Source organism: Procambarus clarkii, chromosome 46, assembly GCF_040958095.1.
Source record: "Procambarus clarkii isolate CNS0578487 chromosome 46, FALCON_Pclarkii_2.0, whole genome shotgun sequence".
In the NCBI taxonomy this organism is placed as follows: Eukaryota; Metazoa; Arthropoda; class Malacostraca; order Decapoda; family Cambaridae; genus Procambarus; species Procambarus clarkii.
The window spans coordinates 5,125,405-5,139,889 of record NC_091195.1 but is presented as its reverse complement, the minus strand read 5'-3'; positions in this window follow the sequence as shown (position 1 = coordinate 5,139,889).

Sequence of the window (14,485 nt, the reverse complement as noted above, 5' to 3'; positions counted from 1 at the left end):
AGGTAAGTTAAGTTAGGATAGGTAAAGTTAGGTTATGCAGGTTAAGTTAGGTTAGGTTAGGTAAGTTAGGTAAAATAGGTAAGGTAAGGTAAGTTATGTTAGGTTAAGCAGGTTAAGCTAGGTAAGTTAGGTAAGATAGGTAAAAGTAAGGTAAGTTAAGTTAGGATAGGTAAAGTTAGGTTATGCAGGTTAAGTTAGGTTAGGTTAGGAAAGTTAGGTAAAATAGGTAAGGTAAGGTAAGTTATGTTAGGATAGGTAAAGTTAGGTTTAGGAACGTTACGTTAACTAAGTAACATTGGGTGGAGAGGATAGGTTACGCAAGTTTGAGCAGTGTAGTTCAGAGAACAGTTTTAGGGTAAAGTGACTAAGAAAATATATTTTAACAGAAGTGCAGGATTGGTATGAAAAGCTGAACTAGTTACATTTGGAGAGAAATTTTATGACAGAAGATGTCTTAAAGAATAACATGATGGAAGAAGGAGAGTTTCTTTGATGAACGAAGGCGTCTTAGAGAACAACTTTTTGGAGAACGAAGGCGAATTAGAGATCACTTTGATGACTCTGAGAATAACTTTGATCAACGAAGATGTTTTTGGAAAGTTTCTCTAATGAACGAAGGTGACTTAGAGATTAATTTTTATGATTTAGAGAACATCTTTGATGTCTTAGAGAACAACATTGATGTCTTAGAGAACAACTTTGATGAACAGAGATGTCTCTGAGAATAACTTTTATAACATAGAAATTAACTTTAATGAACAAAAGTGAGTTAGAGAATACCTTTTGATGACTCCGAGAATAACTTTGATGAACAAAGATGTTTTGGAAAGTTTCTCTGAAGAACGAAGGTGACTCTGAGAATAACTTTGTCAGCTCTTAGAATAACTTTGATGACTTTGAGAATGTCTTTGAGAACATGAGTAGTATTTTGTTAGCTCAGAGAATAACTTTTTGATGACATAGAGAATAACTTTTTATGTCTTAGAGAAGAACATTGATGGCTCAGAGAGAATATCTTTGATGAACGGAAAGTTACTTAGAGAATAACATTTCATGACTGAGAATAACTTTTATGAACGAAGATGTCTGAGATTAACTTTGATAGCTCAGAATAACTTTTGTGGACATGAGAATATTTTTAGATAACTCTGAGAATAACTTTGATGTCTTTGAAACAACTTTGATGTACGAGAATGAGTTAGAGATTACCTTTGTTAACTCTGAGATTAACTTTGATGAACGAGAAAATACTTTTTGATGACATCGAGAATAAATTTGATAGCTCTGAGAATAACTTTTATACCTCTGAGAGGTGTTTTTGAAGTCTTAAAGGATGTCTTTGATGTCTCAAAGGATGTCTTTGAGTGCAACTTTGATGTCTTTGAGTAAGTCCTTGATGTCTCGAAGAGTGTCTTTGACTATATTTCTTACTTAACGACATATAATTTTAGTTAGGAAAGTGCTGAAAAAGTTACATTTGACTATTTTAGCGAAGTGAAAGGTTACTTTAGTTAAGAACAGTGTTGAAAAAGTTACATTTGACTATTTTATATGAGAGAAGTTATATTTACGTTAAGAAATGACAGGGAAACATGATGAAGTAACTATTTTTTAGTTGACTGATGAATACTTTTAGTTAAGGAAAAAGACAAAATATGATGAGGGAGACTATTTTTGTGCTCCCCAAAGTATAATGTCAGTTAAGAACGACGATGATAGATATCTTTGACTATATTTTCTTACTTGACGAAAACATAATGGCTGTTACGAAATGATGAACAAGGCTATTTTCAATTACTTGACGATGGATAAAGTTAGTTATGAACAGTATTGGAAACGTTTACTTTGACTATTTTTTGCGAAGAGAAAGATTATTTTAGTTAAGAACAGTGATGGTAAGATTCCTTTGACGATTTTTAGCTAAGAGAAAGGTTGTTTTAGTTAAAAACGGTGTTGAATGAGATTAATCCTGACTATTTTTGGTTGATTGGATAATAAGTTTAGTTGAGAAATGACGAAAGTGACTATGTTTTAGTTGATTGACAAGTAATTTTTAGTTAAGAAGTTACAAGAAAGGTTTGTCTTTGTAAATTTGGAACTGAATATAGTGTAGATTTGTTTAAGAACAGGGTTGGTAGAACTATTAAGTTGACTACGAGAATTACTTTGACATAGTTTTGCAAATAAAAACTGGGTGACTAAAATTGATGAGGGAACTGTATTGCAGTATAACATTATTTGACAAAGAACTAGTTAGTGAATGGAAGAAACAAATTGGTTTAAAGAAACAAAGAACATAAAAAATTGAGGTTAAGTAAGGGAATGAACACAGTGAACATACGGTGAACACAGAAAACATGTAAGAAAAAGTTGATGAATAGAGTGAACATGCAGGGAATATGAACTTATAGAGAATATGAAGACATGATAAGGAACATAGGGAATACAAAGAATGAACACTGAACATGTGAAGAACAAGCTAAGAACATTGAGAACATGAATATTGAGTATAAAAGTTATACAGAGAACATATGATGTACATGAAAACATGACAAAGAACATAGTGAACATACGGGGAAAATGGTAGAAAAAATTCGAACTGAGAATGCTGTAAACATTTGTAGAACATGGAGCGAATACAGAAAACATGGAAAAAATGTGAAGAACACAGCTGAATATAGAGAAAATATGCAAATACAGTATGATTATTGAAGGTTTGGATACGTTGGGGATGAGAAGGTAAGGGAGGGAAAGGGTAAGGTGATTACTCTGATAAAGAGATAGGCTGGAGAGGGACTTGATCGGATATAATTATGTTCGATGATCTACGACAGAGGAAATGGAGCTTGGCTAATGCCCTGATTAATTTTACTACGTTAGAAATAAGGTGCTCTTAAATCTCAGGTGATTTAGTTGAAAAATAAAGAACTTGTACAAAATGAACTAAGCTGGGGGGACAAGAGTTGAAACTTGATAACTGAACTGGCTTTTATTTACTATGTCTGAAAATGCAGTTGGGTGTTTAAATCTCAGGGGGATTTGGACTGATAGTAATGAATTTGCAGGAGTGAACTTGGACAGAGGACAAGAGCTAGAGTTTTATAATTGTTTACATCATATTTACTATGTCTGAAATACAGAGGGTAAAACTTTTAGGGAAATTCATGGGTTATTTACAAATATACGAGAGAGAACTAAGGTGGGGACGAGAGCTGGAGCTCGATAACTGTTTTGATCTTATTTACGGTGTCTGAAATATAGAGGGTAAAAATTTCAGGGGAATTGATAGGATATTAACAAAGACTTGAGGGTGGAGTAGGGTGGGGGACGAGAGCTGGAGCACAGTAACTGACTTGATCTTATTTACTACGACTGAAATATGACAGTTTAAAATTTCAGGGGGATTGTACTGCTCGTAGCGAAAATGTGGTCTCTGTCAAATTTGGGTCTTCAATTGGACTCCGATTAATTTCGATCATGAACTGGACTCTGATGAAAATTGGGTAGAAAATGGACTCTGACGAATTTCTGTTGATAATTGGACTCTGACGAATTTCTGTTGATAATTGGACTCTGACGAATTTCTGTTGATAATTGGACTGATGAAATTTGAGCTTAAAACTGGACTCTGACGAATTTCTGTTGATAATTGGACTCTGATGAAATTTGAGCTTAAAACTGTCTCTGACTAATTTTGCTCACAAAGTGGACTCTGTTCATTTTTAGGTATAAAATGGACTCTGACGAAATTCTGTCTATAAATGGGCTCTGTTCAATTTTGGTCTTTACAGGTGAAATAGCGTAAATGAATATAAAACTAAATGTTATGGCTAAGTTGTCTGTTTTCTTTAACAAAACATCTAAGACAATATTCTCTGAAAATGGTCTTTTTACAAATTCGGTCATAAACATATAAATAAACTTCTATGATTATTTGAAACTCTGAAAATAGCTGTAAGGAAATAGGAAGAGAGAGAGAGAGAGAGAGAGAGAGAGAGAGAGAGAGAGAGAGAGAGAGAGAGAGAGAGAAAGAGAGAGGGACAGTCTAGATATTATGGAGAAGATAAGATAAGAGCTAACCTGAAGGCCGCATCTGACTGGGATCATAAGGTAAATACAGGTGGGCCACAGATTGCGAGGTAAGGGGGGGAGTGATGTACGAGCAGAAGATGGAGGGGGCAGTGAAATGATTTAGTTATATAGCAATATACTAGTTTCTAAGTAAGAATCCAACTTAAACATATACAGCCTAAATATCTGTTTATTATCGGTAGGAACTCTGAAAAAAATTCTCCCATATGAACTCTTAACAAACTCGTAATACATTATTTTCCTCATAAGAACGCTTAACAAACCTCTAAAATCTCAGAAATTATTTTCCTCATAAGAATTCCATAATTCCAAATCTGTGACTGCCCAAATTCACCAAGAAACCCTAAAGCGCTACACGTGATATTTGAATTTCTCCCATAAGAACTTTAACAAACTCGTATGAACTTATTTTCATCAAAAGAAACCTTAACAAACTTCTATAATCTCAGAAATTACTCACTCATAAGAAATCCTTAAACCCAAATCTGTGACTCCCCAAATTCAGCTGAAACCCCCCAAGCGCTACACGTGATTTTAGACCTCAAAAGCCCCAAGCGCTACACATGATATTTGACCTCAAAACCCCCAAGCGCTACACGTGATTTTTTTCCCCAGAAAAAAAAAATGTTCTGTGGCGTGTCATCCCTACTACTGCCGCCTAGAGGCACATAAAGGCGCCGCCTAGAGGCACATAAAGATGCTGCTTAGAGGCACATAAAGGACCGCCTAGAGGCGTATATGGGGGCTACCTAGCAGTAAATAGGTACTTGGGAGTTAGACGACTGTTGCGGTCTGCTGCCTGGGTGTGTGTGTGGGGGGGGGGGGTGGAGTTAGTTAGGTAGTAACAGTTGAGTGATTGACAGTTGAGAGGCGGGCGGAAAGAGCAGAGCTCAACCCCCACAAGCACAACTAGGTCAATACAGAGAAAGAGGAAGACACATAAGTAAACACGCAGAGAGAGAGACACAGATACTGATCTGGGGTATCTCACATAGTATTGTATAACAACATAAGAATAACATGAACTGCATAGGACCCATTCTTCCTTACCACACTTCTCCCAAACTCATTCACGTGTGTCTAACCTACGCTTGAAACAATCCGCCGATCCCACACCTAATGTCTTATAATAATTTGTACATAAATCAACAACCGTTTCCATACAAACATTGACACAGGTCTTTCATGAATATAAACTTGTCCAATTTATATCCAGTGTTACCTTAATTTTTGGTATTTAAAACCTTATTTATATCCCATCTATCTATTTATATATTTCAATAATCTCGCCCCTTATTCGTCGACTTTATAGAGAATGTGAATTTAGTTTTTCTTAATCTCTCTTCATAAAGGAGGTTTCTAATTCCTGTTATTGATTGTTATTATTCTCTGAACAAGATCAAGTGAACTTATGTTCATTCTGTAATACAGAGACCAACAATGAACAGTATAATCCAACTGGGGCTCAACAAGGGCAGGAGCAAGGTGAACAATTCTATTAGATATATTGGTGCTACAACATCTAGAAATATATCCCAGAATACTCTTACCTTTATTCAATATATTTATGTACTAAACCGAAACTTCCAGTCTTTCAAGTAACTTGAATAACCTGTCTTCCTTCTGAACTAGCACCAGTCTTCCTTCTGAACTAGCAACAGTCTTCCTTCTGAACTAGCAACAGTCTTCCTTCTGAACTAGCAACAGTCTTCCTTCTGAACTAGCAACAGTCTTTCTTCTGAACTAGCAACAGTCTTCCTTCTGAACTAGCAATAGTCTTCCTCCTGAACTAGCACCAGTCTTCCTCCTGAACTAGCAACAGTCTTCCTTCTAAACTAGCAACAGTCTTCCTTCTGAACTAGCACCAGTCTTCCTTCTGAACTAGCAAGTCTTCCTTCTGAACTAGCAACAGTCTTCCTTCTGAACTAGCAACAGTCTTCCTTCTGAACTAGCAACAGTCTTTCTTCTGAACTAGCAACAGTCTTCCTTCTGAACTAGCACCAGTCTTCCTCCTGAACTAGCAACAGTCTTCCTTCTGAACTAGCAACAGTCTTCCTTCTGAACTAGCAACAGTCTTCCTTCTGAACTAGCACCAGTCTTCCTCCTGAACTAGCACCAGTCTTCCTTCTGAACTAGCAACAGTCTTCCTTCTGAACTAGCACCAGTCTTCCTTCTGAACTAGCAACAGTCTTCCTTCTGAACTAGCAACAGTCTTCCTTCTGAACTAGCACCAGTCTTCCTTCAACTAGCACCAGTCTTCCTTCTGAACTAGCAACAGTCTTCCTTCTGAACTAGCAATAGTCTTCCTCCTGAACTAGCAACAGTCTTCCTCCTGAACTAGCAACAGTCTACCTTCTGAACTAGCAACAGTCTTCCTCCTGAACTAGCAACAGTCTTCCTTCTGAACTAGCAACAGTCTTCCTTCTGAACTAGCAACAGTCTTCCTCTTGAACTAGCAACAGTCTACCTTCTGAACTAGCAACAGTCTTCCTTCTGAGCTAGCAACAGTCTTCCTTCTGAACTAGCACCACTCTTCCTTCTGAACAAGCAACAGTCTTCCTTCTGAACTAGCAACTGTCTTCCTTCTGAACTAGCAACAGTGTTCCTCCTGAACTAGCAACAGTCTTCCTTGTGATCTAGCAACAGTGTTCCTTGTGAACCAGCAACAGTGTTCCTTATGAACCAGCAAGAGTGTTGCTTGTGAACCAGCAACAGTGTTCCTTGTGAACCAGCAACAGTGTTGCTTGTGAACCAGCAACAGTGTTCCTTGTGAACCAGCAACAGTGTTCTTTGTGAACCAGCAACAGTGTTCCTTGTGAACCAGCAACAGTGTTCCTTGTGAACCAGCAACAGTGTTCTTTGTGAACCAGCAACAGTGTTCCTGCCAGTCCACCATATAGCAGGGAAAGTTACACTTAACACTTTCTTCACTGATAACTTCACTACAACATTGGCTACACACCTGTCAGTCCACCATACAGCAGGGAAAGGTTAAAAAACTCAGGCACCAGTTAATTCACAACACAGTGGACAGCTTCAGGTTCCTCAACACAACAACCTGGTAGTTCACTACACAGTGGCCAGCTTCAGGTTCCTCAACACAACAACCTGGTAGTTCACTACACAGTGGCCAGCTTCAGGTTCCTCAACACAACAACCTGGTAGTTCACTACACAGTGGTCAGCTTCAGGTTACACAACACACTGTGGAGCCAAAAATAACATCTGAGAAAAAGTGGAAGATGTCCCACACACAGATATAAACACATCCGCCAGAGACTGATAACAGTGTTAACGCCGCATCTCCAGTACCACTCTCACCCCAGCTAACACCACCTCCAGTACCAATCTCACCCCAACCATCACCACCTCCAGTACCACTCTCATCCCAACCATCACCACCTCCAGCACCACTCTCATCCCAGCTAACACCACCTCCAGTTCCACTCTCACCCCAGCTAACACCACCTCCAGTACCACTCTCACCACAACCATCACCACCTCCAGTACCACTCTCATCCCAACCATCACCAACTCCAGTACCACTCTCATCCCAACCATCACCACCTCCAGTACCACTCTCATCCCAGTTAACACCACCTCCAGTACCACTCTCATCCCAACCATCACCACCTCCAGTACCACTCCCATCCCAACCATCACCAACTCCAGTACCACTCTCATCCCAGTTAACACTACCTCCAGTACCACTCCCATCCCAACTATCACCACCTCCAGTACCACTCTCATCCCAGTTAACACCACCTCCAGAACCACTCTCATCCCAACCATCACCACCTCCAGTACCACTCTCATCCCAACCATCACCAACTCCAGTACCACTCTCATCCCAACCATCACCACCTCCAGTACCACTCCCATCCCAACCATCACCACCTCCAGTACCACTCTCATCCCAACCATCACCACCTCCAGTACCACTCTCACCACAACCATCACCACCTCCAGTACCACTCTCATCCCAACCATCACCAACTCCAGTACCACTCTCATCCCAACCATCACCACCTCCAGTACCACTCTCATCCCAACCATCACCACCTCCAGTACCACTCTCATCCCAACCATCACCACCTCCAGTACCACTCTCATCCCAACCATCACCACCTCCAGTACCACTCTCATCCCAGCTAACACCACCTCCAGTACCACTCTCATCCCAACCATCACCACCCCCAGTACCACTCTCATCCCAACCATCACTACCTCCAGTACCACTCCCATCCCAACCATCACCACCTCCAGTACCACTCTCATCCCAACCATCACCACCTTCAGTACCACTCTCATCCCAACCATCACCACCTCCAGTACCACTCTCATCCCAGCTAACACCACCTCCAGTACCACTCTCATCCCAACCATCACCACCTCCAGTACCACTCTCATCCCAACCATCACCACCTCCAGTACCACTCTCATCCCAACCATCACCACCTCCAGTACCACTCTCATCCCAACCATCACCACCTCCAGTACCACTCTCATCCCAACCATCACCACCTCCAGTACCACTCTCATCCCAACCTTCACCACCTCCAGCACCACTCTCATCCCAACCATCACCACCTCCAGTACCACTCTCATCCCAACCATCACCACCTCCAGTACCACTCTCATCCCAGCTGTGAGGGATCTAGATCCCTCAGCTAGTTTTCCTAGTTTCTAGAGCAGGCTAGACACTCTAGAAATTGAAGCTTTCAAAAATAACATATGCTTGTTGGGTGTTGAATGAAAGCTTATGTCAAGAACTATCACTTGAGAGTAGTTAGAAGTCTGTGATTGCTCTGTAGAGAGAATTACAGAGATTTTCCTGTTTCTGTGAAATAGGATGTGAGTTGAGAGTGAGTGTGAGAGGATACTTGACTAAAACCGTTAGAGGTGGGGGGGAAGAGTGGGGGAGCGCTGCCTCACCCCCCCCACATGGGAGACATCACGCCACTCCTTAGGCCTCCTCCTCCTTGTGACGTCACAAGACGCCGAGGGTGACGGAGAGAGGTGATTGGTTTGGGGCACGTGTGGTCCAAGCCTAGTTTTGGCGCGAAGAATTCTGATTGGGGGCGGCACGAGGGGCTGTGCCGGCTCCAAGCTGATTGGTCTAGGGATTGTAGGGAGTAGGTATGGGTATCTGTTGTACCCTGAGCCCGCGAAATCTTCAGTTTGAATTGGGCGGCCAGGGAAGGAAGAGGTGTTTGGGTGGGGCGGCACGCTTGCCGCCTCCACCCCCTGTTAATCGCTTCTGTCGTCCAAATTACTCGATTGGTGGCACTCCTGCCATCAGGGGTTGTCTCAAGGCCTAATTAAGTGAATTGGGGCCAGGGATTTACGGTAGAAACAGTAAAAAGCTAAGGGACAGTTGACTGTGTGAACGCATGAGGCAGGCTGGCAGAAGCCTCGTGGAGTATCAGATTGATCCCTCATCCCTCGGGTCTGAGCATCCTGTCTAGTGGCAATGGACAATTGATGTTGGCCAGTGTACGCGTATGTGTGATTGCAGGCCCATGTTGGACTCTGCATTCCGCCAGGCTGCGTCAGTATGGGGACGCCGCCTGGGGACGCCACCAACCATTGTCACCCCAGTGTAGAACAAAGGCATAGTTCTAGAGTGATGGGGTGGAGATTCCCCAGCCGCATGGGTACTCCTGTGGGCGGCAGCCTGCCAGCCCGCGGCCACCCGTGGCCACCCGCGCCTGCCCGCGCGCCGGCCACCCCAGGCCACCCACCCGCCTGCCCGCGAGGCGGCCACCCAGGCCACCCGCGAGCCGGCCACCCCAGGCCACCCAACCCCCCTCTCTCAGCTCGGGAGGGGCGCTGTGGCCACCTGCCTTGGCCACATGCCTTGGCCACTTTCCCGGGACAGCCTAGGGCCACATCTTGTCGACGCATGAGGAGCAAGCCAGCTAAGTGTGTCAGCTAAAAGCTAAGTGTGGTAGTCAGTTTTGGGAATGAGAAAAAAATAAGGCAGTAGAAATGAGTAGAAATGAGTACTATTACAGTGTGATGAGTACCGGTGGATGTTCCCGGTAAGAGTTATCTCAGAGCCTCGCCAGGCTAGGAAAAAACAGCTGGGGGGCAGCTGTCAGTGGAATCCAGATGTCGGGTAGGGGCGGTACCTGGAGATAGAGATTATACACGGGACCACGCTGTATGGTAGTATGTTGGTAGACTGACTAGAGGATGTGACCAGTCAGTGTAGAGATTTACCATATAAGTGATCCAGCCTGTCTATTCTATATAATCGTTCAGGCTGGATTAATGCCATAGAGTACGGTAAAATTATAATCATTAGAGGTAGTCAGGAGTGTCAGTGAGGACCCCTGAATTCTGTGTAATTAGTACATATTACTTGGTGATATAATTTTCAGAGAGTATGTGAAGGCCATTTCTATGTGTTTATTTGCATGTCTATGTACTGTGATTGTGTGGTAGTCAGTAGAGGTGATTGCTGAACGAGTGCCTAATGATGTCATTAGCATGTGGGGTATGCTGACGGCATCATTATGTTGCAGGTTTGTGCAGTGTTGTTATCAGTATACAATATTATTGCCCCAGGAACTGTGTTGAGGGTAAGGGACCTCTAGGATTATTCAGGGGAATTTTCAGTACTTAATGAGAGCAGGCAATTGATGGGTTAATTGCCTGGCTGAAGTATGTGTGTGTTCACAGTATTCCTTTGCAATCGGGTGCAAATAAAAGAAGAGGAGGGGCAGTAATATTAGTATACTTGTGGGTGTTGCACAACCGTGTTTTATTGTGTGGGCACAGTAATTAGCGAGTTGCAGTAGCTGCAACTATATGTGTGGGCAGTGCTGATATGTTGTCGCATGCCATTATAGTGTGACCTATGTAACGCTGGGGTTATTGTCGGAAAATCCGACACCATTTAATAATCATACAGATAATAGCTGTATTACCAACAAGTTACCCATAGAAAACGTAACTTGTAGTGGAATTACCATCTAAAGAAAACGGGATATCATCACCACATACCATTATAATTCACCAGCTATTCTGCTGGGAATTATTCTTAAATACATTAGTCTTTGGACTTTACCATCATAAAAACATCTTATATAAATTAACTTAATTATCAATATTAAAGTAGAGTAAATGTGACCCTTCTATCACTTTCTGAAATCTGGACAAAGTAGGCCAGGCGTCAGAGTGGGGAAGGAGGGCAGCCATTGTTGTGTCACCTCCGAGACGTGTGGAGCAAATTTGGCTCCTATCATTCTGGACAATGTCGGCCAGTAACGTCAATAGTATGGAGTGTTAAACAGTCATTGTTATACGAGACCAGAGGCTCACACGGGAGCAAATTCGGCTCCTGTTAATTTTACTTGGACGTAGTGTTATGGAAACCAGAAGTGTACCATTGTCAACACGCTGTCTACAAATTCAAGTTAAGTGTCTATCCGAAACCCGTTTATCATTCATTTATGGCCATTAATGTCAGGATATAGGGTGACCCGGTTAGATCGCGAAATCGCCTCAAACTAAAGGTAATTAAGCCAGGTCTTCATGTTCTACGTACTGTATAGTGTTTTCTCTGATATAGCTTGTCATATATAGGATTCTGGCTTCACAGCTAGCGCACTTTTGACAGGTCATGACGAGGAAGAGTTTGTGCACCAGTTACTGGGTGATGGAAGCTACCTCAAAGAGGATAATTTGGTGTCTACACCCTAGTTATACCTGGTGGACTAGCCTGCTGTACTATAAGATAAGGAACCTCTTCAATGTATGTAGTTAATTCTGTAGTTTGATTGGCTGCATATATATTAATTTAATAACCACCCCCCCCTAATGTGTAGAGGATCGATTTGTGAGATTGAGATTATTGCAGAAATACAGTCCACTTAACATTATACAAATTGCTATCGAAGTATATAAATTAACGTAAATATAAATTCATATAAATTAAATAAATATAAATCTCACAGGTCGGTTCCCACAGTTATTTTGTTCTTTAAGTTATGTTGAGGACTTAAGGATTCAGTGAGTTAATTAAGGGGTAATTAACTGGATAAGGGGTGCACACTTAGTATTGGGGAGTGAGTGAGGGCTGTTAAGGGAACAATGTTGAGCTATAATGAGATACGTCTCGGGAGCAATTAATTGTCCATGTGACAGTTAATTGACCACTCTAGCTAATTATGTAATTAGCCTTCTCATCATGAATTCACGTAGTGGGAGAGGTTCTGTCAGAGTCTGTCAGTATTTGTGTTAACGTAATATGCTCGAGACTAATTACCTTTCAGGGGTATAGCATTAGTGGCTCATGTTAATTAGTGGAGTAATTAGCATTGGAGAGCTCCGGTGACTCGGTAAAGCGAGGTCATGGAGCTAGCATAAATCGTTGTATTAATCATATCCTGTCTGAGGACAGTGGATTATTGGCACATCTTGTTAATTAGGGTAATTAACTCCTTTCCCGTGAATTCACAGTGTTTGATGAGACCTGCTTAGGCAGTGCGGAGTGAGACGTATTTATGGATGGTTAATTATCGGTCCTGGTGACAGTTAATTAATGGCTCAGTAATTAGTGGGTTAATTAGGGTAATTAACACTCACTAGTAATTTTTTGACACAGACTGTGGAGAAGCTACCAAGTTAGGGTAGGCTTAGTTAACGTAACTCAATGGGGATGTAATTAGTGGTCCGTTTGACCTTAATTGAGAATTACTCACTGAATACTTGCAAGGAGTCAAGTGTGTTGTAATATGTTGAGTTATTGTTAACAAGAGAGAGACAAGTGTTAAAGATTAACGTAGAGTATCATCATGTTGTTGTCTAGTGGGAGACAATTGTTTGTGATTACCGTGGTACTTTGTTGCTGACTGCTGCGATCAGTCAATTAACGTAATTAATCACTTCAGGCAATTTCTTTTGGTTGTCGTCTGGTGACGAGAGTAGAGTCATACTAGGGATCTGTGGAGCTGTGTCCCAGAATTCCCGCCTTGCCTGTCGGTGTATCGGGTTACAACAGGGCAACTTCTTAGTGGGAGTTGCAAAGAGTGTTCACACGGGGTTGTGATAGGGGGGAGTCACTGTTAGACTTCCGCCTAGTTACGTGGGTCTCTCCTGGGGGGCGGGAGGATCCCTAAGCTTGTGATTATAGTAGCTGTCAGGGAAACCGTGACACTATTGATTGCCTGCTTGTGTCTTTGTTTCAGTGGATCCTTCATTTGTTCAGTTAGTTCATGTTATCAGCCCGAAGTGTCAGCAAGATGGAGCCTGCTGTCACTTCTCGAGGGGCTGTTGAATAGCTGTGTTGCAAATGCCACTTGATGTACAATAACGTAACCATTCGCTGTGGTGTAACTTAGTCTGTGATATTTTTCTTTGTTTTGCAATATTGCGTCATCAGTGGGCACACCTGTGTTCAGGTTAGTTCAGTATGCAGCCTCACAGCAAGGGTTGCTATTTAGCTGTTTGTTATCGTGCCACTGGATTGACATTAACTTAACGTAAACTCGGTAATGTAGTAGTTAGTCTCTTGTTATTAATAAATTGTTATGTTATAGAAAACAGTCTTTGATGTCAACCCTTCAACCATATTATTCCACTATATTTCTGCATAATATCATTAAATGTTGATGTGATCTTGATAAGGCGGCTGTTCTTGGGAATTCGAATTCCAATTCATAGCGCCACTTCAAATATAAATATTTGATTGTGAGAACCCGTCGGTTACCCTTTATTAGTTTTAACGTCCTGTTTAACTAGAAGGAGCCAGCGGCCAATTGTGGACAGGTTTTCACCCTTGGTGGTGGAAGCCTGGCGGTTTGCTCCCGCTTTTCCTTTTTCTACTGGACTCATGCTTAACTGCCGTGAGCAGACTTTAAACTTGTAGTCCACCTCTTAAGGGAGGTAGGCGTAGAGAAAAATCTCACACCAGCTAACACCACCTCCAGTACCACTCTCATCCCAACCATCACCACCTCCAGTACCACTCCCATCCCAACCATCACCACCTCCAGTACCACTCTCATCCCAACCATCACCACCTCCAGTACCACTCTCATCCCAACCATCACCACCTCCAGTACCACTCACATCCCAACCATCACCACCTCCAGTACCACTCTCATCCCAACCATCACCACCTCCAGCACCACTCTCATCCCAACCATCACCACCTCCAGTACCACTCTCATCCCCACCATCACCACCTCCAGTACCACTCTCATCCCAGCTAACAACACCTCCAGTACCACTTTCATCCCAGCTAACACCACCTCCAGTACCACTCTCATCCCAACCATCACCACCTCCAGTACCACTCTCATCCCAACCATCACCACCTCCAGTACCACTCTCACCCCAGCTAACACCACCTCCAGTACTACTCTCATCCCAACCATCACCAC